Genomic DNA, 16733 nt, shown 5'->3' with positions numbered 1-16733 from the left:
GTCTCTTGGTCTGTCTCCTTCCAAGTGAAAGCAACCTGACATTCTTGAATAAGAATAAGTTAACTTTATAATATTGTTTTCCTCCTCATTCAGATTGGTTAGCTGTGGAGCCAGTATTAATACTACTGCAAGTATTTGAGAATTGGAAGCATAAACAAAGCTATAGGCTTAGATTTTAGCAACTAAACCCAAGGAAGATTCATATTTGTGCTGAGCATGCCTCAACCTGCTACTGAGCAGGACTTACTGCAGTTGCAGGTTTTGGTTACTATGAGTTTTGCCAGGTCCAGGCACTGGCACTGAGAGCAAAACACCTCTCTCTCTCTGTAACTAGCTTGGCAGCATGAAAAAGAAAACTGCCCGAGTCAGTTGGGGCAGGTGCTGGACTTGGGCAGGTATTTGGGGGAAGAATAAAACTGGAAAAAGCTAGGCAAAGAGGCTGATCTGATGAGGAATTGGGCTGCAGGTGTAGAACAGGCACTGGGCAGGAAAGAAAAGACTAGGACAAGTAGGTCTGGGGAAGAAAACAGGACACTGAGGGTAATGTCCAGCAGGGCACCCCAGCATTCTCGGAGAAAGACGTTCTCCAGTGCAGAAATATGGCAGTGAAGTTTCCAGGGCATCTCCTGCTGCCACTCTTGGGACCAGTGGGGATGTGGTATAGATATGCTTTGAGGATGGATGAGGGTCTGGGGAGGGAAACATGGGGGCAAGGAGACCACAGCTGGAAGACATGGTGAGAGAAGATGAGAAGGTACTGGCTAAGCGAGAAGAAAAGTGCTGGTAAGAAAAGATAAGATTGGTGAAGAGAGAGAACTAGCACAGGGCCAGATTGGAGGGGACAGGGCAGCTCCATGCTTGGAGCTGACAAGAAAGAGAGCCTATATCCACTGAAGCACAGTCCCCTCCAGAGCCTGGAACAGAATTTTAGCTCCCGAGTCTCACCATGCCTCTACCATCAGCAAAGAGCTGTGAAACCCACTAGGAAAGTGTCCCATCCTTTAGAGCTGTTCCACAGAAAGGCAGGCAGCCCACTTCGCTACTCCATTAGCCCAAACAGCAGAGGTCTGGAGGGAGGAGAGAGTGGCTTTAAAGGTGTGCTGTCAACAGGGGCAGATGGGAAGTTGCGGTGGTGAAGTTACATCCCCCTTTGATTCCTGGGCCACCCAAACTTTTAAACCTGCTGCCTGAGAGGAGCAGCAACTTTTCTATTCAGGCAGTGCTGAGAGAGTCAACTGATCATCTCCCTGACTCCTGTTAATCTCTTTTCACTCTACAGGTGTTAACAATCTCCTCTTCTTTTTAATGGTCCAGATGTTCCACTATTCAAACTATCCTTTCTTCTACAATGTTGTTGTCCGATAGCCTTTCCTGGGAATGTCTCGGTTTTATTTTACAGCCCTGTAGACTGTTTTTAGCTGTAGCTTAGGTGTGGTAATATTAACTCAGGTGTAGAAATGACTGACAGCGAAGCATTGGAGTCACTGTCAAGATGCCAAAGATGACTAGATTTTGTTTTATGAATCTGAATAAGAAACGTACATTTAATTGCAATAACTACAGGAATAATGATACAATTTATTTATTCACCTAATATCATTTGTCAACATCATTTTTTACTATTTCTGCTTAATTTATTGTTTTTTAAGCTATACACACACAAGCCACTTAGTGCACACTCCAACTAATTTACTAACTAGTAAACCTTCTAGTTTCTTGGAGAAAAGTATGTGCAATGATGTGCCGCATGATCTGCACCCCTTTTTCAGAATCCTAGAACTGCCCATGGGTGTCAACATAAGGCTACACCAAAGAATTTCTGTTCTGCTTGTTTTATTATTATAAGAAAATCAAGTGTGAACACATACATGCATACACATCTACATTCAGAGAAATTTATGCAAGGAGCGAAGTCAAACGTTCAAAAGTTAGAATGTGCCAGAATTAAGGTCACTTAATTGAGTTCCCTTGTGCAAATGCACTACAATACAGCCTAATTACCATGCTCACATACTACTTTCTTCCCCAACACGGCACCTTCCTCCATCAGGGCACAGAATGGACAGTGCTCATTTAACGAGCTGATATGCAGTATATTTTCCTTTATCCTACACACAGGCAACCTTCACTCTGGAATTTCCTAACTTTTGATTACTTGACTTTGCAATGTGAATGATGTTCTTTCTTCCAGCAGTTTCTCGTGGGCAATAATGTATACAGGATGATAACGTCTCAAATGTTAATTCCACACAGAACTCAGTTACAAGCTTATACCCCTGCAATATATGCTGTAGGTCATATGGATATAAAATAAAGCCAAACATGAAAAACAAAACGACACAAACTGACTCATTTCCCTTAGAAACTGGCACTAGGTCCAAAATGGTTATTAAAAAAATCACTGTTCTCAATTTTAGTTTTAATTCTGCTGTTCTTACTCTCGGATTCTGCCTAGATGAAGGGGTGTGTCCTCATGTCTGAAGCTTTAGGAATGAGGCCATAATGTGTTAATATTTTTCTATAAACTCTTAATTAACGAGACATTGTCATTAATCTTCATTTTCCAAAGGGAAAATGGTTACATTTTCAGCTCAACCTACATCAGCATCCACTCATGCAACATAAGCATGCAACATTTCCATGCAACGATTTATCAGACACCTTTGTTTGCTTCACCTCCTTCACCCAATTCATCCATCTCCACCAAACCGAACAACTGCACAAACTGAAAACAGAAACATCTCGACACAGTCTGTCCTGTAACATTTGGGTTTAAATCATTTTTTAGATAAATCCAGTTTATCAACATAACTTTTTATATATTTGAAATATGATATCCCTTTAAAACTGGTATTTCATATTAGTTTGGGTATAGTTACCCATTTGGAAAGATGCAATGGTAATAATTCTCTAGACAGTTTCTGGTGATTACTGCTAATTTAGCAAGTTTTAACTTTGTTATTTTAATGCATTAAAAAAATCCTCAAATACTATTAATTCTAAATTACTGTTCTTTGCAATGTCTCGCAAGTCAATGCTCCAAATTCAATAGCACTAGAATAAATGGATTGTGCATAAATCAAACCTGAAGTGGATGTATGGTTTGCCATGAGCTAGCAGCATACCTGATTAAGGCCTCAGGTGGACACTTCAAGACTGATTCCCTCCCCACCTCCCTCTGCTCTCAAAGGCAAATTATTCAAAGGAAAAATGCTCCACCCTTTCAGGCTGAGATATGGAAACTCATTGTCTTCAGCACTGTAATTCCAGACAGAAACAGATACATGTGAAGTCTAGCCATGTTGTTCCACACTCTTCAGCCTCCATACAATTTTATGCAGTGTGTGCATAATAAATCCCTCTAGCCTTCCTTTTTCAAATCCGTTATGCAGCAATACATTTCCATGTGGCCACCTAAGTGACAATTAATCTCCAACTGATTAAGTAAGGGAAAGAAAATGCAACACGTCACTGCAGTTACAAAGATAGCAAGATTCTGTGGCTATAAATATGAGCAGGGGAAGAAGATGAGATAGGCTGAAAAACCAAACAAATACAGTTAGTCCAGTGACCATTTTTCACCTGCTTCAAACCTGGCACAGACAAATCTTTATGCCTTTACTCATGCCCTACAACTACACACAACAAGCTAAAAGCATTTTTTAAACTGAGACCACCTTCTAAAAACAAGCTCACTGACGCAAAACTAAAACACAGCATTTTCTAGGAACCCAGGTTCCTTCAGTGCTGCATTGGTGACCTCCATTTCTGTTCCTGAGGGTTCACTGCCAATGCTTTACTTTGAGCAATAGACTATTTATTGTCATCTACTGATGGTAAGCTTCTATTTATTATCTGCTCAACCTCTCACACTGCTAACAAAAGATAGCCAGAGAACAGGAAGCCTAGTAATAGAGACCTGATTATATTTGTTTCTCTAATCAAGTTTCAGTGGATTTCTTCTCATTCCAAGAGCTAAACTACTTTAAATGAAGCACCACTGATACCTTTATTAGGCAGGTTCTCCCTTAAAGCATGTGCAAGCCAGGGCTCCCCTGACCATGTAGCTGAAGGAGAGGGCTCCAATCTACTGCCACATCAAATCAAGATAATCATCCTAGCAGGAAGTCTTACAGGGTCAGCACAGGTAAGTTTCTAAGTCAAATAAGGTTGTCAATTACAATTAAGGAGTGATAGAAATTATATTTAAAAACCGTATAGTGAGGCAGTTTTGAATCTTACCTGTGCTCCTGAACTGCTCATCTTAAAAAGCAAACAACATGAACAATCACTTGACTAGATGATCTTTTTTTTCCAGTAATGGAAATGTCTTAAAGAAGGCAATCTTACGGTCTGCAGGTCCTCTCTAGCACAGCGACTGAGGTGGGCTGCTTATAGAGAGCTAAAAGGCTAAGGGTGGGAAGGAGGGGGGGCAGGGGGCGCATGGAGCAGAGCTTGCTCCGGCAGTGCAGTACAGCTGCATTCTGCCCCCATCCTGTCTGGCCCACAGCTGCCCCTGCAGTGTCTCCTGTCTGGGGCACCCTGCACCGTTCTCCTGCTCGCACCTACACCCAGCCCCAGCCAGCAGGACTGCGCCCAGTGCAGCTGCAGCTGCCTGGGTACTGCTCTGTACCCTTCACTTCCAGTGGCTCCTCCTCCTCCAGCCCCTGCTGTGCTGCTCCAGAGGGGGGAGAAGCAGCTGAGTGGCTCCTGCCCCAGCATGCAGGGCTCCAGCTCCCACTCCCAGTCACCTTACACCTCCTCTACCCATCCACAGGTGGCTGCTCACTACACTGGATAGGTGGAGTGGCTGGAAGGTAGCTGGAGCTGAAACCTCACATGCTGGGGCAGGAGCTTCCCAGGGTTGCAGCTTCCCCCTACCTGAAGCAGTGCAGCAGGGGAAAGAGGAGGAGGAGGAGGAGTTGAACAGCACCTAGGCAGCTGCAGCCACAGCATGAGCAACCCCGCCAGGAAACTGTGTGTGTTGGTGGGTACGAGCATGGCATGGGCTGCCCCAGGCAGGAGCAGGAGGGGCTCAGCCCCATGTGGCGCACTGCAGGGGCAGCCATGGGCTAGATACAATCTACTAGTGGCTTGTGCCTTGTACCTGAGGGCAGTATTTTGCCCAGCCCTGCTGGAGGCAAAGATACCAGACTAGGAACAGAACGTGCAAGCTGTCATATATAAATAGCGGGAGAAAATGGGGAAATTCAGCTATTTCCTAATCAGAACAGACGCCAATAATCCCCACTGCAAACTGGGCCCAACTGGAAAAGGCACAGATCTTCATTGCAAATTTCACCAGATATTTGATTTCAGATTCCTTTGGTGGCTTGTGGTATCCTAGAAAAGCAGGTTTTGTTTTGGGTCAAAGAGAAGTGCTGTGTCATGTTCCACTTTGGTCAAGAATCCATGGTAAAGGCTGTAGCAGTCCCCAGTCTATTTTATTCCCCTAATTTGGGTCATGCGTCAGTGATGCTCTCCACCTCATCATGTGTATTTTCTCAAAATCCAAATAAAAATCTCATAGCTGGTCAGTGGAAGTCACTGCAAGGGATATAGACTTTAGATAGGATTAGATACTGGAATGTAACAGTCACAGCATGTCAATAACTGTTATAAACTCCAGCAAGACCGTTTCAGGCTGGACATAAGGAAGAATTTCTTCACTGTCCGAGCCCCCAAGGTCTGGAATAGCCTGCCACTGGAGGTGGTTCATGTACATACATTGAACGCCTTCAAGAGAAATTTGGATGCTTATCTTGCTGGGATCCTATGAACCCAGCTGACTTCCTGCCCCTTGGGCAGAGGGCCAGACTCGATGATCTTCCGAGGTCCCTTCCAGCCCTAATGTCTATGAAATTTATGAAATAAAAGCCAAAGTATGACACAGGAAGAAATGGACCAAATGCATCAGAAGTTCCATTAATGTATCTGATACAAGTTACATTCAGTATTTTGCTCCAAGTCTAGTATAAATCACCAAGAGAAAGCAAGCAGAGATGAGACCAAGCTTCAGACACATACACAGACCTCTCTATAATGACCCATACCTGAACCATTCTACAATTGGGGAAGACAAGGTTCCTACTTCAAAAGCTTTTCCCTCCCAAATTCTGAAGTGTTTACACATGACATTTTGGTTCTGCTCAGCAGAGAGATAAAGATAATCAAGACACAATTTTATAGAGATAGAAAAATAAGATGCTGTTTATTATACATTTGCATTAAATTTCCAAGCAGACTACACTATAATGACATCTTCTCAAGAGTCATTTGATAGATTTTCTTGCATCAAATTTTGCCAGCCCCCCTCCCCCTCAAATTCCAGACCCAGCCAATTTTCTAAAGCAAAATTATAAGAGATTAAAATACAGTTTTAACCTGAGTTGGCTGCAACCATAATATGGACAGGCTACCCTCCTAACATTAATGTCCCACTTCTTTTCCCTTCCTAGCTTCAGTTTTTTTCCTTTGCTATAATAGATGGTGGGATCTCTTTCCTTATATTGTCTTCAGTATTAATATCCTCTTTGCCCTCTCTGTCCCTCCTTCCACATGCTACTTCTCCCATCCCTGCCCACCCCTGGAGCACTGGAGGTACAATACCATTACAGAGGAAGGAGTGTCCTAGGCCATAATTACTATGTAGCCATCCAACTGTACAGTCCTCTTTGCAGGACGGGGCCTTTATTTGGTAGCAGTGTAATCCCCTAGAGCTCAACTCTGTCTTATTCTATGTTCCTCTGTCACAGCTCTCTGCCAGGCAGCACGCTTTAGGGGATTTTTTCCCCAACACCTCCTAGTCAAATTGCTTAAGCACCATTCAGGTCAATAGATACTTCATTAATTTGTGCTTCAGGCTTTTCTTCCCTCTATCATCCCTCTTTTCTCTAAGGAATTAATTTAACTTGCTTCCCATCCTCTATCCAGGTAAATTGGTAGGCAAATGAGTCATTGCTAACTGGGAAGACTGGATGTACATACATTAGGCAGCTTAACCCCTCTGGCTACACTGTCCCTGGTTTATGTTTCAATCATGTAGTTTTGTGTTTGGGCACAGCATCCCTGAGCTCAGGTTTTTAATAATAGTATGTTATATCATGTTTAACATGACAATGGCAGGTCTTATCAATGTGATGCCAAAGCACTTCACAAGTTAAGTCTCTCAGCACTGCTCTGAGACGAGTGTAATTTCTGATTAACAGACACGGAAACTGAGGCCAAAAGGGTTAATCTCATCAGGTCTGAGTGCTCCTAAACACAAGCCACTGGATGACACTGGGTAATGAAAGAAATCACCCAAAGGTAAAGCAGTTACCAGCAACCATACCAGCAGGAGGTTTCAGGATTGGAGGATGCATCCAGGGTCTAACCCAGTGAGGTGACCAACCTTTTTTGCCTACCATGCAACAACGTAAGCCCCACTCCCTCCCCAAGTACCACCCTATCTCATCCCACTGCCTGATCTATTGCTCTGCTCTCCTTCCTGCCTTATTTGTGCTATTCTGCTTGATCCCTGTTACATCTGCCCCATGCCAAACCAAACAGTGGCATGTGCTGCCTGTGACATGCATGCTGTGGGTAATCCACCCCTGATCTAGCCACTAGAAAACACCCCTGTGTATGTATGTCCCAACATATGCAACTGATAACAGGTGATAACAGTTCTAATCAAGTTACCAGCCACAGTGGTTTTCTACCATAATTTCCAGTTTGATATTACCCATTTTATTATCAGGCAATCAAAATGTCACCTTTAGTGAAATAATTTTGCACTGTTGTAACCAGGTACATGAAGCAAAAACAGCGACTTACCATGGAAAACAGCAACAATCTTTACAAGCTGTTTGCAGAGATCCTCATACTGTTCATTAAGACTTGTGTAAATGGGTTGCTCTCCTTTCTCACAAACCACCCCGTAACCAGAATTTAGGGAACATGAGCACTTGAGTTTAAAAAAAAAAAAAGTACTGCATACCAGCATCCAAATGTCTTGCCCTTTGTTACATTTCTGTAGTTCTTATCAATTTAAGGACACAGCTAACATTTGCTCAAAGAGTAAAAACTATGCAACATCAATGTCAGAACTTGTTATAAATCATCCGATGCATCTGTCTTACATGTATAACTACAGTGGCTGCTCTCATTTAAAAAAAAAAAAAAAATGAACTGCCCTGTGGGAGCACTACTGTGCAGTGGCTATGTAATAGAACAAAGGTATCAAACACACCTGGCTAAATCCAGAATATGGGGTCCTTCCTGTGTAGGATCTAGCCTGGGGCATGAAAGCTAGCACTTGTGGCCACTGTGGTGGCAGTGGGTCCAGAGGTGGCAGTGGGTCTAGGGACAAGGGTCCAGCAATAAGGAGGTTCTGGGGGCACAATGAAGGTTATGGGGTAGTTGTGGCAATAAGCCAAGCTTGCTACCAACAGCTCTGACTGGTAGAGCCAAACAGCCCCACATCCTGCAGCAGGCCACCCCTTCCCAACCCCCACTTTCTGATAGCTCATGATTAGCCTGGCAGACTGGACTGTCTGACAACCCTGCACTGGAACATTCAATACTTCAACTGAAACACGAATTAAAGCAAAGTGAATTCATGCTTTTATATTTGATGACTGAATAATGATCACTTGCAGAAATCACAGCGCTGAACACTTGCTAAAAATTCCATGCACAGAAGGAAAGAAAGATATAGGAATCTGAACAGGGAATTTATTCAGGGTGATATTTGTAAGAGAACACCATTTTTTAAAGAAATGAAAATGTGGCTATTACTGTTAACAGCTAATTTGTCATGAAAAATACATGGAGAAATCATTGTAAAAACTTGTTTTTAAGACTCAAGTCAATAAAGAAATAGATTTCTTTTTAGCTACATCTTTCTGATTGTCCTATTTTGTTTCCACTTAAGTTTGGTTTACACGTTCCTGCCAAACTGTGATGCAGAGAAAAGAGGGAACAGCAGCGCAACAATACACTGATTTTTAAAAGCTATTCTTTGCCCCCATTCATGCAACAAAAAAAGATGCACAGAATAAAAATCACTATTTAAATGCATACTTCTTGCTGGGAGGTGCACCTGAATCTGTAAAACTAGCCACAAGAAGGGCAGTGGATTGCCACAGAACTCCGATTGCCTCATTTCACAGTCTATATTCTCTTTTTTTATGAGCACCAATGTCAAGACACTGATTGCTCTGTTGTGTGCAGAGCAGCTGAGACTGGATAAGCCAAGAGCTCTACCAGAAAAGAACTGATAAAAAAAGGCTTTGGAAAGAAACAGTAACAGCACACTGATGTAAAAGATCCTGAGACCAGACCAAAAGAGCTGTCACATTTCTGTTACTGACACATTTATACACCTTTACTGGATGTGCATAACTACAGCCATTGGGGCACTTAATGTCCGGACTCAGTCTGGTCTTTGGATTCTTTCTCAATGGTCTAAAGGGGGGATGGAAGGTCTGGGCAGCCTCCACTCCTCCATACTCCTGCCTAGGCATGCACATCAAAGGTTTTAGTGACTTCTCACACATATACCAGGATCCAGACAAATCAACGGTTACCTGCTACTATATATCTGACAACAGAGTATAATCTCTCAGAACCTGGATGTATGGTGCTAAATGGTAACTAATGGAGTGGGGCAGAAGTCTTTGTGACCATGAAGATTTAGATAAGCGCCCTCTATAAATTGCAATAATTTAGCATGGCATCACCTATTTTGCTCAGTATGACAGAAAAGAGTCTTTATGGACTTCCTGAAAGAATGTTAGAATAACTGAACACCACAGTCTATTGCAGTAGAGATTAGAAAGCTATTCATTTCCTAGAGGTTTGGGTAACATGGAAAGTTTGACCTGAGAGTCAAGAGGCTAACACAGATTACAATGAATAGCAGCAGACATCCTGTTAGGACTCTCTCTGCAAAATTAGAGACTGCATACCTCAATTTGGGAACGTCAGTAAAACTTCAGGAAGGACTTGCATAAACATGCTAAAAAGCTGGCAGCCCTTTTGCTGCCAAGAGCATTGTGACCCTTCAGGAGTCTCCTTGCATCTATAAAACTGTTAAATAAATTACGGGGAAACCTCCTTAGACGTACCACAGAGATGATCTAGTGTTACTTGCTACAGTGAAGTTCTTTGCTCAACCACACTCTCCTAGGTCTGAGGACTGATAGGATGCTTAGTATGGAAATGACACAATTTCCTTTTAAATTTAATGCTTCCTTAAAAAACAGAAAGAGAGAAAAGAAGGAGAAAAGCAGCTCTCTACCCAGAGCACTGTTATTATTCTGTTTTGAAATCATGTAGTCCGGATAGCTCAGTGATTACTATCTTCAGCCACCAATATTCATGTTCTGGTCCCTGAGGCAGTCAGTTATCGTTATAGGCACAATTATTATGCCACTAATATCAATAACAATAGCACTGTTAACCGCTTCCTTCACTTTTCTCATCCCTCCCATTCTCATCTCAAACTTGTAATTTCTCAGTGTTTCATGAACTCTCCTCTTCTGACATCAGTTTGTACGTTGCTTTAAAATGAGCACAGTGCATGGGTATGCAGCAATCTTTTATATAAAGAACAGTGGCGTTCGACTGGTGGCTCATTGATAGCACACAGCCCCTGAGGTGTTAGCAGGCAGCCTGGGATCTCCTGGTACACTGTCCCTGCCTCAGCTCCTGCTATTGCTCTTATTGCGGCAGCTGTGTTCTTTGAGCTCTCCAGCCCTCCACCAGCTTCTACTTCCTGCCCCAGTCCTGGGGACAGGGCGGGGCAGTGCAATGGGAGGGGGCTGGGTGCCTCTGCTGCACACACAGCAGGGAAGGGAGTTGGGTTGCTTGAGAGAAAGGCAGGAGCCAGGCTGCCTTCACTGCAGGTGGGTGTGTGGCCAGGAGGGGATCTGGGCTATCAAGCATGTGGCAGGAGATTGCCAAACTGCCTGTGCTGCAGGGGGTGGTGGTGGAAAGGACTGCCCATGCAGCTGGGAGGGTAGGGGAGAGCTGGGTTTCCTGCATGGCTGAGAGAGGGGATAGGAAGTCAAACTACTGCAGTATGGGCACAGTGGGTAGATGTACTAGGCTGCCTGACTGCAGGTGAGAGCCCAGTGGTGGTAGACAGCTGGAGGGAGGGGGGGGAGAGACCTCCTGCACAGCAAGAGGTCCTTAGTTTGCAGCCCATGCCTCAAGCAGCCCCTGGGAATGCGGCCTGAATGACATGTGGCCCCCAGCTGTCTGGAAAGTGGAAAGCCCTAATATAAAATAGTCAAAGCAGCAATGCAGAAGGGAAATAACTTTCAAACAAAACCAGAGCTTAGAACAGGAGTAGTGGCCAAATAGACAGAAAACTGTTCTCATCTTTTTCTAAAACATAAGCCAGGTACAGGTACAGAGGGGTTAGTTTGCCTAACATACGTAAATCAAGTATTACTAGTTAAAAGCAGCTCAATAAAACCAATGTATGAGGGATACAGCAGCATCATCACAAGCACAATAGCTGTGGAGATTTCAAGTCTACAGATTAAGACAAATCTCCTTAGCCATTGTCACAGTAAAAAGAAGAAAAAGAAAATGCATAAAAGTGTGTATAAGAGAGTCACTAAATTATTTTCTCTTTGTCAATTTGAGACCCAGGGTCTGGTTCTCACATACACTAATGGCACTTTATGCCACTCTACCAGTTTAAAATGGCATTAAAAAGGGACACAAAAAAAACCTTTCAAAAGTCATGTTTAGCACCCCTCTAACACACTTTCACTCTCTCAAAGTGATTTACAGAGAGAAACTGGACTGCATTCCTCCTTTGAATTTGTTTTTTGTTTCAAATTTGGATTGCAGCAAGTATTTTTTTTTCTTTGAGTGCCTCAACTGACAGCTGTGACTGGAGATTTTTAACCACTTGATACCGCACTTCCATGAAAATGCAACACTCAATGTGCTGAGCTCTTCTAAAAATCCTGCAGCTTATCTTGATGCCTAAAAGAGAACAAAGTTATTTTATGAATCTGGTCTTTATAGCCCAGTGTCTATAGTGGCTGGATAACTCTATGCAGATCTTCCTCATTTTCTTTGCCAAAACTTTAGCCTGGGCTTTTCTAAGACTATAGGCAAAAAGCCACTGAGGAAATCAAAAGGAGCCACACTACACTTCTTTCAGTTTAAAACCACCTTCTGTACATGTTAGGAAACAAAATGTTAAGATGACCTAACCACAAAGCCTATTAAATAAAGACGTCACTGCAGTTCTTACTCGCTGGTGCAGGCTGTCTTTGAAACTCGAGATGGAACTACCATACCAATTGCAGGCATCTCCCTTGAAACTGAAAGGGCTTGCTTCCTTCCATTGGGCACCCAAGCATAGGGGCATCCGTCCTGCTGCACTGACACGAGAGGACAGTCTCTCTCACAACAAAACTATTTTCAGACCCTATTTTGCAGTTCATTCAAGTCTATACTTTCTAATTTTGCAGAGTAATCTGGAGCTCAGTCACCCATAAAATTACTGAGCGCTCTATGATTGTGTGCAAATCTGTGCCATTGCTTACATTGTCTGGGCCCAGGTACAGTCAGGCATGTAGCATTTTAACAGGATGCTTGTTAAAACTATCAGCAGCACCTACCAGTAAATAATTCTCCCTCTTCCCCCACAGTTTAGACACCTCAGTGAATATCACCCTTCTACTTGGTCATAGTACTCAATGACTCTTTTTACCTTGGTCTTTGCAGGCAAGGTCAGCTCCCAGACTACTGCACCAGGAAGCACAGTTTTTGGAGAAGGTGAGTAACCCTCAGTTGTGAAAGAACAGATTAGAGATTATTTAGAAAAGCTGGATGTGTATAAATCCATGGGGCCAGATGCAATACATCTGAGGGTGCTCAGGGAGTTGGCTGATGTGATAGCAGAGCTGCTGGCCATTACCTTTGAGAACTCGTGGGGATCAGGGGAGGTCCCAGATGTTTGGAAAAGGACAAATATAGTGCCCAACTTTAAGAAAGGGAAGAAGAAGGATCCAGGGAACTATAGACTAGTCTGCTTCACCTCAGTCCCTGGAAAAAGTCATGGAGCAGGTCCTCAAAGAATCCATTTCTAAGCACTTGGAGGAGAAGAAAGTGATTTGGAACAGTCAGCATGGATTCACCAAGGGCAAGTCATGCCTGATCAACCTGATTGCCTTCTATGATGACGTTCCCTGCATCCACAGAGCCAGTCAAGTAGTGTACATAATATACCTCGACTTTAGCAAGGCTTTTGATACCATCTCTAACAGCATTCTTTGCAAGCAAGCTGAGGGAGTGTGGGTTGGGTGAGTGGACTGTAAAGTGGATAGAAAGCTGGCTGGATTGTTGGGCTCAATGGATAGCAATCAGTGGCTCAATGTCTAGCTGGCAGCCAGTATCAAGTGGAGTGCAAGTATTGATCATGATAATCTTAACAAAAAAAAAAAAAAAGTTTGACAGAACAAGGAGCAATGGTCTCAAGTTGCAGCAAGGGAAGTTTAGGTTAGATATTAGAAGGAATTTTCTCATTAGGAGGATAGTAAAACACTGGAACAGGTTACCCAGAGAGGTGGTGGAAGCTCCATCCTTGGGGGTTTTCAAAACCTGGCTAGACAAAGCTTTGGCTGGGATGATATAGTTGGGGCTGGTCCTCCTTTGAGAAGGGGGTTAGACTAGATGACCTCCTGAAGTCCCTTCCAACCCTAACTTTATATGATTCTATAAACTGGGTGTATTTAGTTTGCAGAAGAAAAGACTAAAGGGGATTTGATAGCAGCTTTTATCTATCTGAACAGGGGTTTAAAAGAGGATGCACCACTGCTCTCAGTGGTGACAGATGACAGAACAAGGAGCAATGGTCTCAAGTTGCAGCAAGGGAAGTTTAGGTTAGATATTAGAAGGAATTTTCTCATTAGGAGGATAGTAAAACACTGGAACAGGTTACCCAGAGAGGTGGTGGAAGCTCCATCCTTGGGGGTTTTCAAAACCTGGCTAGACAAAGCTTTGGCTGGGATGATATAGTTGGGGCTGGTCCTCCTTTGAGAAGGGGGTTAGACTAGATGACCTCCTGAAGTCCCTTCCAACCCTAACTTTATATGATTCTATAAACTGGGTGTATTTAGTTTGCAGAAGAAAAGACTAAAGGGGATTTGATAGCAGCTTTTATCTATCTGAACAGGGGTTTAAAAGAGGATGCACCACTGCTCTCAGTGGTGACAGATGACAGAACAAGGAGCAATGGTCTCAAGTTGCAGCAAGGGAAGTTAAAGTTGAATATTAGGAAAAACTCTCTCACTAGGAAGGTGGTAGAACACTAAAACAGGTTACCTAGAGCAGTGATTCTCAAGCTTTTTGTACCAGGATCCATTTGTAAACATGGATGGCTAGTTCCGACCCATTGCCACCAGGCCTCCCAATGTGTGGGGTGGAGAGGGGGGCAAGCAGCCCCTCACAGGCTGGAACTCTGCCAGCCTGCAAGGGAAAAGCCATGGTTTCCCATGTTTTTTCTCCTTTGAAGGAAAAATCCATTTTTAAAGTTTGTTTGCAACCCTTCCATATTTTCTTGAGACCCACTTCTGGGTTGTGACCCACAGGTTGAGAAATGCTGACATAGAGAAGTGGCGGAATCTCCATCCTTGGAAGTTTTTATGGCCCAGCTTCACAAAGCCCTGGCTGGAATGATCTAGTTGGGGATGGTCCTGCTTTGAGCAGGGGGTTGGACAAGATGACCTACGAAGGTTCCTTCCAGCCCTAATTTTCTATGATACTTCCTACTATAGTAAAGTCACAAAAAATCAGGAAAGCTTAGGTGGCCGCAGAGAGGGCAGGAAGCAGAACTCCATTTTAAGTGGTCTCTTGCCATATCGTTTTTAGTTTCCTGTTCCATTTGCTTTGCCCTGTGCCCCATTAGGCAGCTTTCCAACTCTGCTCTTCACTTCAGGACTCTATAAGGGAGGAACTGCAAACAATATTACTTTCCTTGTAAGAGCATAAAATGCTCTGATGAGAGATAAGGACAAATGGTGTTCTCCACCACTACCGAGACACCACCAGCTCTACTTGGCAGAAATATATTTTCTCCTTCCACATCTTTTGCATGGGAGGCCAGTGACCTCTTAATGAATATGGCATGTGATGTGCCCTGGCATTTTAACAATAAGACAAACAGTCACACAGGGAGTGCCATGCGTCTTCACCCTGCAAGTGACTTCAAGGCATCTGACCCTGAACCTACGTGGAATCCTAATGAAACATCCCAGGCAAAGTTAATTGCTGCATCTGAGCTTTCACCCCATTTTCCCCATCTACCAAGGCACTGAAGTTACAAGAAGAGATGGGGCCTGCACACTAAGCTTAACCCCATGAGGTCACAGCAATGTCTTTATAAGGATAAATGATCTAAAGCTAGGAATTGGTGTCAGAGGCAAAAAGTAATCAATGTCCTCTGCTCAGTTGCTTTCACATTTGCTGAGCATCCTCTGTTCCATACAACTAAATCTGGGGAGGCTGACAAGCGGACCAATTCATAATACTTTGGGTAGGGAGGGGAAAGGGACACAGAGAGAGAGGAAGCAAGTGAGCAGATTCACCTGTGGCTGCTGAAAGGTTTACAGATACAGACTGAAGAGTGATATATGCATGCGTGACAAGAGGAAATCTATGCAGGGCAAGGCATCACCACACAGAGATACCCTACGTTAACCCACTGTGTGCATTAGCTCCAGGACCAGAACCAGGGCAGCGGTATTAGCATGGCAGCCCCATGCCAACTCAGCTATACTACTCCCAGTTCTGGAGCTCATGAGAGCTCCTGCTGCACCAGATAGACATACCAACCAAGTTCTAGGCTAGCTGGTCCTTGGTCCCCCTTCCTCTGATCTTCTCGGACTGCATCCTTTGAACATCAGGCCTTAGAAAGGTAAAGGGACTTTACCTTTCTAAGATGAAATCTCAATTGTTCCGTTCTTCAACTGGTGCTGGATTATAGTGCTAAGTGCCTCAAGCAGGCTTACTCTACAGGCCCAAGTGGGTTCTGTGACTTGTCCTTCTCCCCTTTAAGAACAGAGACCAGATCTGAGTACCCAAAACAACCCAATTAAAACAAAGAACAATTTAATCTTCACAGAAAGGACACAACATAATAACAACAAATCATACCAATTACTTGATCTCCTTCTCTGATAAGGTAGCTAGTTTGGTGGATGAAGGGAATGATGTGGATATAGTGTATTTGGATTTCAGCAAGGCTTCTGACTAAGTCTCACATGACCTTCTCATAAACTAATTAGAGAAAAGTAGGCAAGATAAAACTACTATAAGGTGGAGAGACAACTGGCTCAATACCCGCAAGTAAAAGGTAATTATAAATGGATCCATGTTGGCATGGCAGGAGGTTTCAAGTGGAATCCCACAGAAGTCTGTCCTGGGCCCAGTGCTGTTTGAATGCTGGAATAGAGAGCGTCTTGAGCAAATCTGCAGACAACACAAAATGGGAAGGATTGCGAACACCCTGGAGAGCAGGAGTGTAATTCAGAATGATCTTGACAGATTGGAAAGTTGGGCTGGAGCCTCCAGGATAAATGCTGACAAATGCAAGGTGGTACACCACGAGAGGAATCATTAAAAACACAAATTCAAGATGGGTGACAGCTGGCTGGATGACAGGACTGCAGAGAAGGAACTAGAAGTCTTGGTGGATCACAGGCTCAGCATGAGTCTGGAAC

The 16733-nt window shown here is 43.6% G+C and overlaps 1 protein-coding gene across 4 annotated transcripts in view; it reads right to left on the bottom strand.

Moving 5' to 3' along the window:
- The window catches only part of SLC22A23 (solute carrier family 22 member 23), a 190660-nt gene that overhangs the window by 127157 nt on the left and 46770 nt on the right, over positions 1-16733 (bottom strand). The gene's annotated exons all lie outside the window — the stretch shown is intronic.

This window comes from Alligator sinensis, unplaced genomic scaffold (assembly GCF_000455745.1).
Source record: "Alligator sinensis unplaced genomic scaffold, ASM45574v1 scaffold579_1, whole genome shotgun sequence".
Taxonomy (NCBI): domain Eukaryota; kingdom Metazoa; phylum Chordata; order Crocodylia; family Alligatoridae; genus Alligator; species Alligator sinensis.
The sequence above is the reverse complement of the archived record's forward strand: the minus strand, read 5'-3'. Positions and strand labels throughout refer to the sequence as shown.